We start from the raw sequence: 18,301 nt of genomic DNA, 5'->3' as shown, positions 1-18,301 counted from the left end.
GGGAAAGAACTTTCATCAGATTCTTAAAGAGTATGTAATTACATTTCTCCTCTGATCTATATGATATCTTAAATATCCAGTTAAAAACTCATTTCTGGCAATTACATACATTTCATAATATAGTTGAATTCATTCACTTGCTTGATTCATACTGTTGATTCATTCTATTCCACCATTTAAATAATTATCAACAGTTAAGTGCAAGGCACTGAAAATGCTTGCACATGTGTTGGGCAGTTTGTTTGTTTGTTTTAAAATATATATAAGCTGAGTCTGAAAAGTCAGCAATGTGTCATCATCTGGTTCCTTTGTTAATAAGTAGCTGCTCTGAAGAGGTTGAATTTTTAGGTATTTAATTTCCTAAGTGGAATTTTATATCATTTTGAGTAAGCTCCCTGTGACTTTATGACAGCCAGGACCTTCAAAGTTTCCGTTTATAATGATGAAACCTGAAACCAATGTTAAAAGCATAAGTGAAGAAAGTGATTGAGACAAAAAGAAGGAAGATATCCCAGAGGAAGTGATCCTGGCAGAAAATTTTACATTAAAGGAACTCTCAGGAAAAAAAAAATTTAGTAAAAAAACCTTCAAGAGCTACTTCATAACATTGAAATCACAAAGGGTACAATGTTGGAAGCTGATGCAAATGTATAAAAGAGTATGACAGTTCATGAAGGCGTGGAAAAGATGCTCCTACCACATAAGTTATACAAAGAGAAGGCAGCAAGAAATGTTCAAATACTCTTAAGTTTTTTGTTTTGTTTTGTTTTTACAAAGAAAACACTTTTAAAAATTGCAGTGTTTCTAATGTTTAAATTATGGTATATTATAATTTTTGTCTTACTTTTTTTTTCATTTCCATATATGCTTAAAACCTATAGAAAGAGAGTTTTTAATGTTTCAACAAAAATTTTAAAAGCCATGGAATACTTGTATTTTTTCTCTTGATTTTTAGGGTTGCTTGACAGTTTCACTTTGCATGGTCATTTTTATGGTCTTGCACTACCGTGTAAAGCAAAGACTGTATGTCTAAATGGTTAATACGGCTAAGAAGCCTCATTGCTCATCTTTCCCAAAAGTATGTCCTAAAGATGCCTCAAAGAATATGAGATTTTTTTTAGTGCTTACAAAGCATTTACTACGTGTCAGACATTGTTCCAAGTCTTTACCAATAGTAAGCCATTTACGTTCACAGCAACCCTAAGCTAATTAAGACAATCCCCATTTTGCAGATGAGGAAACTGAGGTGTAATAAATAGGGCACCCAGGTTGTTTGTTACAGAGCTGGGATTAGAACCCATGTGGTCTCTCTCCAGAGCCCATGCTTTATTTTTTTTCAAGGTTTATTTGAATTCCAGTTAGTTAACATGCAATGTAACACTGGTTTCAGGTGTAGAATCTAGTGATTCATCACTTACATACAACACCCAATGCAGAGCCCATATTCTTAATCATGCCGTTTTGATGCCTTATTGTGGGATTTATTTGGTCTCTACAATCAGGGACTTTTCAATCCTAAACTATCTATGTTCATTTCTAAGCTATTCAGACTGACTTACTTTAAAGGAGTAAGCTTTTCAGACCTCCGAATACCACAGCTGGAAAGGTCCTTTCAAATTCTTTCCTCCTTGCATGTTGGTTTTCCTGCTCAGTAGAACATTCTAATGGGCCACACAGACAGGTTAGTTGAACAGAAGACTTTGAGTGGTGGTAAAGGAAGGTAGGAAGATCCTAGAACTCCATAGGGATTCCTGGTATGTCCTCTGTGCCAGGAATACCTTCACACACACCCCCAAACATACACACACACACACACACACACACACACACACACACACACGGCCCTCAAGTGCCATGTTCCTTCAAATGCCATCTCAAATGCCTGGATCTCCAGGCATTTGTTTGCTGAGTGGTCTTTACACTTCATTCATTGGGGCATCCCACACTGGGCCCGGCACCCAGCAGGGGCTTTGGCATCCTGATGAACCAGGCCTGTGTTCCTTTTCTGTGTGGAGCCACAGGTATCCTAATACCTTCACTTACTGCCCCACAACCTCAGGATAAGGAAATACCAGTCCTACACCAAGAGTCCCCAGTCTGAGCCAGGGCAAAGTCTGCTGGGAACACAGCAGAGCCTGAGTGTCCTGGTGCCTTGGGTTCAGGACACACTCTGGGCCCTGCAGTGCCAGAAAGGGCTCCCGATGTCCTGGTACAGCCTTGACCCTCTGCATGGTGGGGAAACAGGCCCTAGCCTTGCAGGAGTGCCCCCCTGGCCTGGCCAGACCCTACCAAACCCTACCTTGCAGCATGGGGATGACCTGTTCAGAGTACCCAGCCTCCCTGGGCCTGAGGCCAGGTGCCAAGCCTGCCCTTCCTCTCTCCATCTTCAGTACACCTGGTCCATCCTTCCTTCATGTCCCACTTGCAGAGAAACGTGACCCAGCTACCTTGGGTCTCCCTGCTGCACCTTCTGATTTTGGGTCCCCACAGGGGGCTGCTTCCTGGGACTGCCTTTGCCTAGTCATGCTTTGGTGCCAGGCCATAAGCTGACACTGAATGAATTTATAAGATCAGTTGTACACAACTCACTGTTTTATCTAAAGAGAGGTCAAGGAGAATAGATACAATCATTTACATTTATCCTTATGAGTTGGATGTGTTTTTGTAAGTTTCCTCAAACCCCTTACCTAATAAAATGGGCTACTTGATCTTAAAAGTCCTCCTCCTCCTTCTGTGACCTCTCCTTCTAGGTGAGTTCTCCAAGGCCAGGGTACTATGTCTTCTCCTTCATGGCTGTATCCCACTCCTAGAAGTGTGTCCTGGAGTTTGTAGATGCTTCACTACAAACCTGTGGCCTGAATTTGCAGTTTCTACCTTTGTTCAGATTTTACTCCCCAGTGCTGCCTCCCCGCAACCCGTCTCATACCTTGCCTTTCAGTTTGTCTTACACGCTGCAGCCATGCTGTTTTTCAAGTCAGTTTTCATTACCTCAGTTCCTTGCTAAACCTTCTTTGCTTCTAGTTGATTGCAAGGCTTCCAAATTCATCCTCATTCAGACTTGTGTCTTGGTTTTCTGTACCAACATTCTGATTCCTCATTGACCCACAGACATCCTTACCTGGGAGTTCTCCCTCATGCCTCCCCCACATCTCTGCAGCTTGGCTGGTTCTGCCCCACAGGCCTCCCAGGAAAAGGTTTGCTTCCTCCCCATGCATCTCTGAGCCTTTACTTACAAGGTTTCTATAAATACCCCTCCTCCTTTCTTTGACAGGAGCCTGGGACACTCTTGCTTTTGACTGCCAAATCACTCTATAACTCAGAGTCATGGAGAGTTTCATTAAATAAACATTTATTAAAGCTCCTGTCTGGGCGAGGTGATACATTCAAACATGAGAGGCATAAGACAAGTTCTGAGGAAGGTGCTGTTAAGCTAGGCCCTGGTGTGAGGACCACAGCTCTCTGGGATGACAGGCAGAGCTGCTCCTGAACTTCTACATCAAGGAAACACAGGGGGTCAGAGCTGGAAAGAAACTTTGAGGTCTTCCAATAGCGCAGTTATCTCCCTTGAAAAATTAACCAACTACATGAGATCCAGGGAACTACTCTCACTTGTCAATTGTCCCTTAAAAGTGGGAAACGTTTACCCACATTCTGTGATCTGATTTCCATGCCCTCTTACCAGGGTCATGACATTGCGGGTTCTAGTCATTCTTCCCAGCAAGCTTTCAAGTGAGTCCCTGGCAACATTTTGTTCAGGAGCTGGAGAGATAATAGAAACCAACAAGGGAAACCTGGAGGGATAAACATTGTGTGGTTCGCCTGGACCCCCCTTTAGGGATCACTGACAAGACCTCAGCCACTAGCATTCCAACCAAGTAGGGGAGACTATTCACAGTGCATGACAGGCAAGTTTCCCTCTCTAATAAATGCACAGGCTGCCAAAATCCACATTTCACATGAGCATGTGGATCCAAAGCTCTTGGGCATCAGGCAGGACTGGGGATTTCTTTGTCATATTTGAGATCCCACAACTGCATGTTTGTGGAAATGCTCCTTTACCATAGCTTACTGTCCAACTACCAGTTGGTCTGGCTGCTCTTTTACTTCAGCTTTCAACTTTGCCCCTATGAGTGTTCCCTCTTGTCCCTCACACACCTACCCCATTGTCTCCCCCATGGGTTGTATATGAGATCCTCTGCCAAGAGAATTTGTTTTTAAAGTATAGTCAGCAGTGACCCCCTGCAAATCCTCTTAGATCTTGATCATTAAAAGCCTTTCTGGCCATGAGACAAGGGAGGGGTATTGTGAGACCTGAGGCCCTCCATGGGGCCCTCAGACCCTCTCGTACAGGTGCCGCCTGACATCAAACCATATCTTCTCACTAAGACCTGTCCCATGGAGGAGGCAGAAGGGGCGGACTGCCCACCATTCCCACAGCACAAGTCCTTTCAATAAGAGGTTTCCTCCCACTTCACTTTGCGATTCCATTTTACAAGACCTAACATGTTGTCTGGCCTCTGAGGAAATAGGTAGTGGAATTTTTCAGCCTATTCTTAGGCTTTTAACCTGAAGAAGGAAAGATCAGAAGTGAGAATATCACAGGAGCAGGATTTGGAGTTGGGGCCTGAGTTCAAGTCACAGTGGCTAACTAGCCCCCTTGAGCTCATTTGCTTCCCAAGCCTCCCTAAGCCCTGGCTGAGGAAGCAAATTCTCTCTAGCTCAGGACATGGAGACAAGGGCTAAAGTGAAACTTTCAGAACCACCACTACTGGCTAAAATCCTCAGGCTTAAGATCTCTGTGGTACAATGGGCTTGTGGGACTCCATGACTCTGGGAGCAACTATGTAAGGTCCCGAAGTAGGACTGCCTAGATAGTAGCTGGAGAGACCACTGAATCCCATTCTTGTGGCAATATCCAGAGCCCTCCCTGAGCCTTGGTGTACAAGATTTACTGCAGTGAGGTCCCAGTGGCCTTGCTTTGGCTCACCTACCTGGATGTGGTAACAACCAGTCTCCTATACAGAACACCCAGCTGCCCATGCAGTGGGATGTCTTTCGTCATTACCACAGCATAGTTCTTCCAGGGCTAAGAGTCACGTCTTTCTCCTGTCTGTGGCCTCCGTGGAGACCACCATGAGTGCCTTGTACCTAGCAGGTGCTCAGTAAATGTCAGTGAAGTGAATGGTTAGCAGGTTAAACTTTTTGGGCCTAGGGTCAGCAAAGCATCCCCAGGGGAATGTCTTCCATATCTTATCTGTGATTCCACATGCCAAGTTTCAGTAATGCAGTGGCCCACAGTCACCACCCAAACAGTCGGATAACAGGAGCATTACTGGCCTTTCCTTGTGAGCTTATCTGTTGTTGAATGAACAAACTGTGAGGCCATAGAGATGGCCTAGAGCAGGGTCAGTCTTTGGCAAGAGAGCTGCTTGCTGACCCCAAGTGTTCGGGTTACTTAACCTCTCTGGACCGCCTTTCTTTATCTCTAAAACATGGAGATTGGGCCATATGACCTCTTTTAGTTCTGTGTCTGATGCCCAACATTTTTACCCTTTATCTTAGGTTCCCCTCCTGGCCCTCTCCAGTGCCTTTGCCCCTTTTCATCTTCCTTTGTTCTTTCTCCTTGCGCACCATTGCCTTAGGCCAGCCAGTGGTGCCTGTAGGGCACCATTGCCTAGGCCAGCCCAGGTGCCCAGAGCAAAACTGGGATGTCAGAGAAACCGGGGTGCAAATGGCTGGTTTTGGCTATCTCCTCCAGCTCTTCTCATTCTCCTTAAGGCCCCAGACCCATTCTGAGAACCTAATGAAAGAACTTGTGGAACTTCATTTTGGAGAAACACACTTAGGAATCAACATGCGATGCTTCTGAATATAATTCTGGGTTCTGGACCCCCCTGAGGCCCATCCACAGACTCCAAATTAACAACTCCTGGGGCCAGTTCCTTCCTTCACCTTCCACCTCAGGTTCCCAGTATCTCAGAGGCTCTTTCCAGATCAAAACCACCTTCACTGACCAGCAGAGTGTGATTTTCAGATTGTAAGTGAACAAAATATCCTCTGGGAAATTTTACATTTTACCTGGATCCCAAATCAGGTGAAGCCTTGATGATAATAAGGTGGTAGATTGTGCCACCAATGGAATCAGTGAGAAAAATTTAAGGGGAGAATTTCTGATACCCTGAAATCCCATCTGTGGCCTAAACCTCACACAGACACTGTCCATGGCTATACTTTAACCCTCTCTAGGCATCTAGGCTCATGTTATCTCTGTATCTCTGCCATGGAAGGTCCCATCTCATGGGAGAGAATACACGCACATGCTGACTGCTGTGTTCATTCCAAAAATTTAGTATCTGCAACATCCTGGACACTCTTCTAGGCTTTAGGAATATAGCAATGAACAAAATGAGGTCCTTGCCCTCAAGGAGTTAATTTGGACAAGACACAGCCACCCTGTATTACTAATAATATAAGTCAAATTATAAGAGTTTAACCAGGGGCATAAACAACCGTGAGAAGACAAGAGAAACTGGTTATCCTGGCAAGATTGGGTATAGTTTAATGAGTAAGCCTTGAAGGAGAAGCATTATTTTCAAGGTATCAGGTTGAAGGAAAGGCTTTGCAGGTGAAGAGAATAAGTATTGACAGGGAAAGTCAAAGCTGCTCCTGCATCCCTCCCCATCCCATTAGTTTTCCTGGGATCAGATGGATCCCCATCACTGTGTGTGTTCATTTCTATAGCTCTGCCTCAGTTTCTTCATCAGAAAAGGGGGAGGGAAATAGTATGTCTTAATATGGTAACTATGAGGAAGGAAAGAGATAAAGTATGTGGGGGCCTTATCAGAGCATCTACCACATTGTAAGAGTTCAACAGATGTTATTGTTATTAATCTTCAGTCTCTGACAAGAGCATTAAGTCATAAGGGCCAGTCCTGGGAGAAAATAGAAGGAGCAGTCTCTGGACTGGCGTAGTGTCCCAGGGGAGGTCACTGAAGAAATCTGTGCATTGGGGCCAGATCCCTTGGGTACTCCCTGCACCTCCCTTGGGTACTCCTAGGGAGTGTGGTAGTCTCTAAGCTTCATTGGTCTGGAGGTCAGTTATTCTATGACTCTTTTGTCATGGAGTAATTGGGGATCATGTGAGAGATGCTGAGGTGGCCTGAACAGAATTGAAGAATAGTTGATGTTTGCCTCTAGGTGCCTTTCCTCAGCCAGACTTCCTTTTCTGTGTCATTTGCCCACATTTTCTATCCACTCACTTTCTTCCCCCTAGTCATAGGAAATCATCTATCACCAAAGTAATTAGTCTCCAGGGAATAATCATTCAACTTGTTCTCCCTCCTAGGGATATTTTTCATTTTAACAGGTGCCTGGAGCAGTTTTTTGGAGGGCGCAAGAGAAATGCTTGGCACTCTCTCAGCTCTATGGGAGCCTGTAGTCTAGTGGGAGAAAAAGAAAAAAAAAAAAAAAAACCTAGTAAGCATGATATTGTTGACAAGTACAAAGAGATCTTAGCACAGAGATGTGGCCAAAGAAGGTTTTTTATGAATGGTGAAACTTGTTCTGGGCCTTGAAATGTGGTTAGAGTTTTAACAGTAAGAAGAGGACAGGGTTTTGTAAATACTTAGAGGCAGGAATGAGTGAGTGGTTGGGGATAATGAGACTGAAGAAGCTGGATCCATGTTGGAAAGCATTAACATCTACTGATGAAGCTCTAAGCAGGGGTGAGGATGATGAGGGAGGATACAGGAGAGGCATTATTCTCTTAGTTGACCCCCTGGCTTATAGTTTGTTCATGTACTCCTATGCTATAAAACTAGAGGAAGATTTGAGGAAATAGAAAATTCCACTAGCTAAACTGCCTGTGTGTGTGCCAATACTAGAGGTGGGCATCTTCAAAACTAATTTGTGAGCCTTGCAAAAATATTTTAAGTTTACATCTAATTTAACTTACATCTCATTGTCAACAAGCACTGGGTTTGATTATCCATCTGTTCTAGCACACTTGGCTTCAAATGACCTTTTACTGCTTCCCAAAGCAGGTCTATCATCAGCAAGTGAAGAATTGGCTCATTGAGATAATTGTATGTGACTTTTTTTTTTTTTTTTTTTACACTGCTGAGAATTCAGGCAGTCCTCTTCAGTTCTGGGGACATCTTGTCCAATATTTCTTTGGATGTTGTCTCTCCTCCATTCTCACTATTTTTCCTCCTAGAACATCAGTTAGGCAAACATTGAGTCTTATGGATCCATTCTTCATGTTTACCTGTTATTTTTGTATTTCCCATCTCTGTTATCTCTTTGTGCTACATTCTGAGATAATTCCTTTATTTACATTCCTTTGTGCTACATTCTGAGATAATTTCTTGGCTTGATTGAATCTCCCATCTCTTCAACTGTTATTTGGCTTTTCAGTCCATCCATTCAGATTTTTACTTCAAAAATCAAAATATTAATGTCCATTATATGTAAATTTTATATGGATGCAATATCTGCTGATGTCTCTGAGGCTATTATTAATTCAATGTATTCTAAGGCTCAGTTTTGATTGGTCAATAAGTCTATTTCCTCAGGTGGAGACTCTCTACAGTTTGTGACTTCCTTCCATGGTGTTGGCATTCATCACATTTTGGTGAGTCTTAATTATGTGCTCATTTTTGTGGCTGAAATTCCCTGTTAGTCAGCTGGCTGCTTCTGTTTGTCCACTTTTGGGAGAGGAAGAGAAGAGACAGGATGTTCAGTGCAGTTTGTATTCCAAATATGTTTACAGGAAGAGTGAGGAAGGGGTGGAACATGTCACTAGTCAGAGTATCTTAGAGTTAGCCTTTTGGGCCTGGATATACTCTGCATCTCCAGCTCCAACCTTCTGTGCCAACAGCTTCTTTGGAAAGAGCCCCCACCTGAGCTGCTGCTTGATATGGGGACAGGAGATATACAGAAATTCCTGAAGCTAGTTCCTCAATCTTCTTATTGCCCCTAGTTTCCTCCTGCTCTATTAATCTACTCTCTCCACATATGGAACTCCATTGGGTTTTGTCTTGCCTTTGTAAGGATACTTTTCTGTTTGTATTTTGATTTGTTTCCTTTATCAGCTTGATCCCATCAGTTTTTATACTTCCAGAATTTCTGGCCCAAGGAGGGCTCCATTCTTGTTTTATAGTTCAGTTGTAGATTTTAAAAATATCTTTTCTATCAATTCCAGAGATTTTGTGTGACAAAGAAAGGCTATAGCATGTGCTTCATCCACCATTTTGAACCCAGAAGTTTACCCAGGATTTAATTAATTAATTAATTAATTAATTAAAATATGAAATTTATTGTCAAATTGGTTTCTATACAACACCCAGTGCTCATCCCAACATGTGCCCTCCTCAATACCCATCCACCCTCCCCAGGATATTAAAAGTAAAGTGCCACGGATTTCTGAAAGCAATTCCAAAGAAGGGGCTCTGGCGATGTTTTAGCTTCTGTTATTGAAATGAATGGTTAGGCTGCACAGTTGTGTCATCTGTTTCATCCTGTAATGTCTGATGTAATAGTTACTCATCAATTCCATGATTCTGAGCCCATACCTTGTGACAATAAGGCAGCATTGTTGATGTCAGAGGTGCTCTAGACCTCATCTAGGGAAGGTCCACAGTAAGATAAGGTAAACGTAGGAGGCAGCAGGGGATAAATAATGAAGAGAGATATACTTGGAGGCCCAGAAGAGCAAAATATAGGCTATACATGAAAGTCAGTGACCCATCTGGAGGGAAAAGAAGCAAGCAGAAATGCAAATATATAAAAAGGGCTTCTCAGGGAGTGGGTGGAATAGAGAACACGGGAGATTTTGACCAGCCATGAGAATTCTAATAATCAAAATTTCTACAAGGCAGGGTAAACTTGGAAAAAGGTAAAGGGTGAATCCTTAATAAGTGATAGTTTGAAAAGGGCCCTGAGTGATCTGTGACCAGCTGAAACTTGGAAATAAGACATAATCAGCATTGTCATAGTTTTTATGACATTATATTGTTAATGTAGTTTGTCATGGTGGGGAATAATTTACTTTACAGCTCTGTCCCATACTGTGTGACTTGGGGAAAGTTACTACACCAATATGAGCCTTCAGTTTCCTTCCCAGTAAAATGGGAGATAATGAAGACTTCCTTGCCTTGAGATAGCTTAGATGAAGTATCTACATAGACTGTGATATAGTACAAATACTCAGATAAGTATTCCAAGGATCCCTGCAAGACTCTGAACTACCACAGCTGGTGAACCAGACACATTCTTCCAAGGAGTCCACTCCTTCACCAAGGACCTTCTGTTCTAGGTGCCATGCCAGGTGATGGGCACAGGAGGAACATGGTTGACAGGCCCTGTCCCTAGAGCTCATGGCCTGGTAGTGAATACAGGCCTTGAACTAGTAATCATAAAATTGAGATAAGATTTATCAGAGGGAGTATGTGGGGTCCTATAAGGGTATGTAATAGAAAACCTCTTCCAGATTCCCCAGATGAGGTCAAGTGCCCACTTAAGCTGAATCTTAAAGATAGTATTTTCCAGGAGAAGGAATGGCAAAGGGGTGACTTATTCCAGGGACAGTGTGTACAAAGGCTCTGATAGTTAAGAACACAATGCTCTTACCAAAGTAGGAAAACAACTTTCCAAATTATGCGGGCACTATTCCAGTAATTGGGAGCAGACATTATTTGTGCTGAGGGTCTCTGCCACAGCTGGGCTGTAAATTCTCACATGGTTTCCTGACCTGTCAACAGAGTGAAGTGAGGGACTGGCCCCATGTGCAGGTGGGCTCAGCTAAATTGACTTCCACTATTTCTCATTAAAGTCACTCATGACCTGGGACACAGTGAGGGATCCCTGTCTCCCATAAAAACCAAGTTAAAGTAACTTTAAAGGAATCTTTACTCAAAAGAATATTTGAGAAGAGATTTCATTTTCATTTTGTTATGCATACAAGTGGTTGGGGAGGGAGGGTTTCTGGTGTTTCCACTCCTCAGGACTGGCTTCAACACCACTGCTGAAAGTTTGGAAGCCTTTAGCCCCATGGATGGAAACAGTCCCTGAGGCCAAAGTTTAGTTGAGACAAAAGTTGTGACTTGCCTGCTATTGATCCCAAGTTCTACATGGAAGCTGTGAATAGTGGTCCTAAGAAACCAGCCAAAGGGTGAGGAGGAAAACTCCCACTTGCTAGGACATAATGTAGGTAGAGATTACTTCTGGAAAAGCACTCTGGAGGTGACAGCCTCTGTAATGATGGATGAGTAATGTGTTTGCCAAAGAGCTCTTTTCACACTCCTGCCAGTGCTATAGGAAGCAATCATTTCCTCACACCTTGGGAACCATCCTCCTGAAAATTATGGCCCCAGAAACAACAAAGTTGCCCAAAGAGGTCAGCTGAATTCTGAATACTATTCCCCAGTTTTATGTGAGGCCTAACTTTGCTCACATGGAACCAGACATTCAGAGTTAATGTTTTCCACCAACAGATACTTATTGGGTATGTCAGTGTATCTGTATCACCATGGCAGAATCTGAAGTAGACATTGCTGAAAGAAGTGTGTCTGGATAGCTTACCAATAAAAAGTATTGGGCCTAGAGATACTGATTTCCACCCCCTCTCCCCACCCTAGGAATTTTAAAGTGGAAAAAATAAAGATAAAATATGCCACCAGCTTAGCTATACAATACACAAGATTCCATTTACAAAGAATCCAGGAGCGGGTTTAATAACCTATATTCATGAAGCTCCCATTTCTGTGAAAATCAAGAGGGCAACCACTGGTTATTCACCCAGTTCTCTGACCTGAGGATTTGGAAATTGGCATTTATAGGAGAGGAAGATATTCACCTTGGCACCCACCCCACTCCAGCAGGTGAGGGGTGGGTGTGAGGGCCCTGCATAAATCATTCTGGGCTCACCTCTAAAAATTCTGATCCAGTATAGGCCGGCCTTTGGCCTATGTGGTAAATCCCCAATATACCATTTAATAGACCTGTAACCTTGGTTGGGCAAGTTACTTAACCTCCTTGAGCCTCAGATTCCATAGCTTTGTAATGGAGGTAGCATCTACCTCCTACAGTGGTTGGTGAGCATTTTATATCTCATTTACTTAAAGCACCTAGTATAATAGCTAACACATATTCATTCCCCAAAAAGTGATAGACAACCTTAATGTAAAATAACCTCAAAAGACAAAGATGTCAAGAAGGAGAAAAATATTCGATTAAGAACTATGTTTTGAAGAAACATATATATAGTCAGATAGCTTGGCATTGGAGATGAAGGGTGAGCAGTGGACAGAGACTCATGGACTGGTTTGTCTCAAACAGTCCCAATTATACCTAGTGTCCCTGCGCCATTATTAATAGCACTCCCTTTACTCTCAAAAGTGCTCAAGTTTAGACAATTTCATAATCACCTTCATTATGTGTGAGTCTCAAGTGTGCTTCCAGAAGCAGCCACTCCCTTCTCTCCGCCTGCAGCATCAATACTATAATGACTGCAGCTATTAATAATTATAATGGCTACCTTTTATTGAATGCCAAGCCTTACCTTATTACATTTAAGGCCCGCAACCAGTCTCATAAAGATTTTACTCTTATATCTATTTTACATGTGTAGCTTAGAGAGGTGAGGTAACTTGCCCAAGAGTCCAAATTTCACAAAGTACAGAACTTGGGGCAGGATGTCATAGCAGGCTTCTGTGTTCTGGGCAGAGCAGGTGGAGATTCTGTGAGGGTGAGGAGAGCCACCCTGGAAATTTCCCTTGTCAATGGGACTGGTCTCCCACAAACCCCAGGGCCTGAACCACAAACACCTCTGGGAAGGGTGCAGCTCAAAGGAATGTTGGCCCTTGGGTTAGTGGCCAACAGGAGCTTTGCCTCTGTGCCATGGTGTGAGGAAATCCAAACAGGCCTTGGCTTCTCAGACACTGCACTCCAGTACCTGAGCCCAGGGCACCGAGGTCAGTCCCAAATAGCACCATTTTTATTGCAATATTTTCTTCCAAATACTATCCCAAAGTGCTAAACCATGTAAACACAGCAGCAACACAAGAAGGTCAAGTCTTCTTTCCCTTTTGTGGTATCTTTTAGACTCTAATAACTCTCAGTTTGAGGCTCCTAATCCTACTTGTGGATCACAACAGGCAGTTTGTGCATGCATATGTGTATATATCTGTAAATGTAAATAACAATAGCTAACACTTATTGAGCACTTACTGCATACCAGGCACTGTTCTAAGTACTTTGTAGGTAGTATTCTCACTTAATCCTTATCTCAACTCTAGGAGATAGGCACTAATATTAAAGTCCAGAAACTCGCAGCAGCTGGCCCAGGTCCACTCAGCTACTGAGTGGTGGAACAGGACTCAAATCCAGGCAGTGTGGTTCAGAAGCTGGCTTTTATCCTCTCCTCTGCCTCTTGCTTTCTTCTCTCTCCTCTGCTGTGTACTGGGTGGCTAACATTACATATCCTACCTACTTCCAAAGGACTGGAGGTTCCTTGAGTAGGTGCTAGATAGGACTCTAGAGCTCTGCCAGGGGATGGGACTATGTTCCTCTCCTTTTAGCTAGCATTGCATGCTTTCCAAATCATTGCTCCTTCTCCACAAAGCTTTCCAGATCTCCCCACTCTCCTCTCTCACCTGTGTTTTCCTTTATGGCCCACGACCACAGTGAGCACTTGGTGTACTTCTTCGGTGACATTTCTAACATGTCTTTATTCCGGTGCAACCCAGGTGCTTTTAATAATGTGGCTTGACCCTCAGGTTAGATTGTAAACTATCTTGCCTCTCTCCCTAGTCCCTAGTCACCCAGCAGGACCCCTATCAGCCCATGCAGTACATTTGTGTGATTTAGAAAAATCCACAACTGGGAGGATAATCTTTGGAAAAGGCTCCCCTTTAGTGGAGCTTGGACTAGATTCCAGTTCCTCCTGCCCCCACACTCCTTCTCCACCCCATTTCCCACCATGTCCCACCCCATGCCATCCTTTTAGTGTCTAACAGGAGGGCTACAAAGGAGGTGCTCAATACCTATTTATCTGTCAGCTGCCTGGAATTCTAAGGTAGGGCCTGTTGAAATTGTGACAAAAATTTACAAAAATAAGAAGACTAGAAGAGCAGTTTTCTCTTTGAAATGTAAACCTGATTTATTCAATTAGTTCAAATCCAAAAAATAGGGGAGTCATCCAGCTAAAGCAGATGACTAAATGTGCAAGGAACCAAAGCTGGCTGCAGCAAATACTGCTCACAACAAATTTGACAAAAGCTTGAGAAAGTGGGAAAGTCTTAGGAAGCTGTGAGTTAAGTAGCCCCCACCCCCAACCCCTACCATGATTTACAAGCCATGGCAGTTTCAGAAAATCACAAAATCTCTCTTCTAGCCCCACATTGTACGTCTGTAAAATGGGGCTAATGATCCCCGCCCTGTCACCATTCAGAGGATGATGTGATCACTAGAGGAGATAGTGAGTGGTGAAGGCACCTCGAGAATCATGCTAGGCAGAGTTAGGAGTTACTATCACCAGGAGCATCTGTCAAGTAACCACCAAAGGAAAAAAAATTAAAAATAAATTTTTTGCATGAGAAATAATGGTGAATACATTACACAAGGACCCATTTCTGGCAAATACTTAAGTTTAAGAATAATTGGAGTAAGCTGTAAACATTTTGGCTAAATGCAAGAAAAGATGGTATAAGGAAATTACCCAGAGAGAGACCACATTGTGTTCCTCAGTTTCAAGGGAGATTTTAGGGGTGAATTGGACACCGCACATAGTTTCTTCTGGTTCTGAGACAACCAGCTCTTTACCAAGGAAGACTTCATGAGGCTTTCCTGTAGAGTTGCTGTGGGTAGGGGGGTGGGAGGCAGTGTTATCAGGGCTGGAGAAACTAGGAGTGGTAGGACAGTTCTCCAAATGGAAGGATGCTAAACTCTGGAACTAGCCCTATTACAAGGCTTTAAAAATGAGTCAAAAGAGGAAGCAGATTGGAAAGCTCTCTAGAGGTGGAGGGAAATGCCAGACAGATGGGGAAAAACTATAGGAAGCCAGTAGGAGTGGGCAGAGAAGAGGCTGAGGGCTTTCAATGTGGGCAAAGACAGGTGATGCATTTTGTGGGAAAAAAATGACCCAAATTATGTTTATGATTCATTCGTCAACTTTTCTAGAACCCTGAACTCCACCTAAGTGTAAGGGATAGTATTAAGCTTCCAGTATGGGTGGGTGGGTGGGTGGAGGGCAGGTAGGGAGGACACTAAGAGAATACTATCTGTGCTGTTAAGGAGCTTTTGATACAGCTAGAGAGAAAGACACGAGTACAAATAAAAACAGCAAGGCTTTATGTGATTAAATTGCACAGGAAAGGAGTGAGCAAATTATGAGGGTGGAACAGGAAAGGGACTGACTCTGATCAGAGGAGGGAGACAGGAATCAGCAACTGACTCCTGAGGAGGCGGATTTTTGGGTCTTATGGAATCATTAGGATTCTGCTGGAACTAGATGGCAGAGTTCCCTTGGTGATGGTGTATGACATGAATTCAGATGGATTTTGAGCATTTTCTGGAAGGTATTGGTCCTAAAGGGCTGCTGAAACCTTAGTGAATTTTGGGAAATTTTAGGAGAAGTGTTAAACATGAAGAAGTCTGTGTAACAGCCAGCCCAGAGCATATAGGAGTTAAGCCATATTATAATGTGTGTCCAGTATGACTAAAAATGTCTGGCTCCTTTTAAAGGGCTACATTGCTAAATAAAGCATGCACATACAGATAGCTTGAGAAGAGGTTAATTGGAACCAGCTGAGTTGGAGAGTGATCACCATGGGTTTTCAAGATGCAAGTGTCATTTAGAAGCTCAGACATGATGTCTCAGGCTATTCTGGAGTTAAGATATTGTGGACTCTGAAACCAAAGGAAGGAGCAGGCTGGGATCAGCCAAGACCTTTATATAAATCTCGTCAAAGAAATGAGTAATTGGCATTATTAACAAACCCCACCAGAACTTTGATATAATAAAAAGAGATAATTTTGGCCAATTATAAGTTAAGGAAATAAAGATACTAAATAGGCTTTTATTTATTTATTTATTTATTTATTTATTTATTTATTTTCCCAATGTTCTAGTTTGAAGTAGCTATTTCATCACAGACAGCACAATGCCCTGATTCAGTTATATACCAACCAGCAATGATATGGACCACTTGAACAATGTGCTTTGGTCATGAGGGGAAAAGAGTCATCCTCCCTGGGGTAGTTAAGGAGTGCTTCAGAGAGATCATGATGGAGGAATAGGATTCCAAGGACGTAAGTGTGCGCCAGGTCCTTCCAGAGAGAGAACAGCCTGTCTGTGAGGGTTCACTGAAGAAGATGAAAGGCAAAATACTAGAGTCCTCTGATTCTGGGCAGTGTCTCACTGCCCACCATCCCACCCCCAAATTCAATTGCTATTTTATTTCTGCAAGTCTCACCCCTCCCTCTCCTCTCTATTCTCAGTGCCAACTGTGAGCTAAGGCTTTCGCCAGCCCTCCCCTGGAACAGAATCACACAAATGCCCAGCCCCTATTTTCTCCTTCCCCCAATTCTTCCTCCTTACTGACAGCTTTTCAAAATAATAGAGCTTACCATGTCACTCCTCTGCTTAAAAACTTGAAGCCCCCTCTCCTCAATTCTAGTTTTATTTTTATTAATACAAGATCCCCACCCCATGTTTGGCAAAATAATATATCTGGACTTCCTGTTCTGCAATAAAGAAATGATAGTTGTACACTTCATCTGGAGAACAGACTGCGGTGACAAGTTCTAAGGATTAGACAATCCCAGGAAGGCAGATGTTTGCTTCCTCTTTTGGCAGGCAGAGCAGGGGCCCATTGAGTAGCAGTGTTGAAGCTCAGCCACTTTTTTTGTGGGCTGGCCTAGTAGATTATGGAAGTGGTGAATGCAGAAGACATTGCCCACCCTCATGGAATTTACAGGTCCAGTAAGGGAAACAATCAATATAGAGATAATCACTCGAGTTAATTACTTAATTACAGTTCTGTGATAGAAAAGGTGAGGATTTAGAAAAGATCAAACCAGGTTAGAGATGGTATTTAAGGCCTTGGGAGAAGGTGAAGTTGCCAAGTAACACAGCAGTGTGAAAGAAGCTCCCAAAGAACTCAAGAATTCAGAATTTGGGAGGAGGAGGAACAAGCAAAAGATCCCAAGAAAAAAGAGCCAGTAGGCACAAAGAAGAAATAGGATTTTATCACCAAGGAGAAGAGGAGAGAGTGTTTCAAGAAGGAGGATATGGTTAACTGTATCAAATGCTGCTGGGAGGTCAAGTTAGAGGAAGAGAAAGTTGATATTGATAAGCACAGAAGCTATTGGGACCCCAGCAAGAGCTTCTTCCTCAAAGTGGTGAAGTAGGAAGCCCACCTGGAAAGGAGAAGAGGAGATAGGGTGGAAGAAGCACGCGTGCATAACTCTCAAAAAGCTTAGCTGTGGATGGAGAGTGGACGGATTAAGTGAGAACTTGAGGGATGTGTGCAGCTAAGGGGAGTTTTGTTTGCTTGGCTTTGCTTGTAATGGAGGATTCTAGCATCGATTTAAAGTGAAATCCAAGTATGAGGCAGAGGTTGAAGATATGGGCTGGAGAAGGACCTACCTAATGGAGCAGGACCCTTGCTTAGGCAGGAGGGGATGAGATCAGGGCACCTGCAGAAGGACTGGCTTTGGTTGGAGGAGAGACCTGTGCTCTGCTGTAATACATAAGGAAGAGAGGACAGGTGCAAACACAGCTGACCAGTGTTCTCTGCCAGGCTTCTTCTCTGGGAATACAGAGGTCAGAAACATGGAGCTCTGAGAAGAAGAAATGAAATTTTGATTGTGAACGTGGTAAGAGAGCTTCTCGAAAAGCACAGTGTTGAGGGCCTCAACGAGGTTGGAGAACATGAAGTCAGAGCCATGCCAAAATGTCCAGTTGTGTCATACCCTTCACTGACGCTCATCTGGTCAACACAGGCATGAATAGTTCTTCAGGCCTTTGCCAGGTGGGGACATTTGGAAGGGGCACGGTGCATTCAGTAATCTGTTTAGGGAACTTTGGGAGGAACTATCTCCTCTAAGGCAGGTATGAAGGAAGGAAAGACTGGAGGAGGTTCAAGGACAGAGAAAGTGGAGGGAACACTGGTGTGGAGATCTCGCAGTGAGGGCACCTGGACAAATGAGCTGGAGGATGTGGTGAGAGAATGAGATTTCAGAGGAGGTGCAGGTTTGGATGACGCCAACGTCCCAACCGCCTCCAGGGGAGCCTGCTATG

The 18,301-nt window shown here is 43.3% G+C and overlaps 1 protein-coding gene across 7 annotated transcripts in view; it reads right to left on the bottom strand.

Annotated features, from left to right (window-relative positions):
* The window catches only part of LOC122222039 (aromatase), a 108,924-nt gene that overhangs the window by 40,035 nt on the left and 50,588 nt on the right, over nt 1-18,301 (bottom strand). For 2 of the 7 annotated variants that reach the window (XM_042942026.1, XM_042942027.1), the window contains exon 2: nt 1,560-1,661. The exons of 3 other annotated variants lie outside the window; for them this stretch is intronic. The gene's annotated coding sequence lies outside the window, so the exon portion shown is untranslated. Of the gene's footprint in view, nt 1-1,559; nt 9,205-18,301 lie in introns of those variants that run through there. 2 more of the 7 variants (XM_042942032.1, XM_042942030.1) reach the window with 1 other exon arrangement.

Source organism: Panthera leo, chromosome B3 (genome assembly GCF_018350215.1).
Source record: "Panthera leo isolate Ple1 chromosome B3, P.leo_Ple1_pat1.1, whole genome shotgun sequence".
Classification (NCBI taxonomy): Eukaryota; Metazoa; Chordata; class Mammalia; order Carnivora; family Felidae; genus Panthera; species Panthera leo.
Note: the sequence above shows the minus strand (reverse complement) of the source record. Positions and strands in the feature narration are given on the sequence as shown.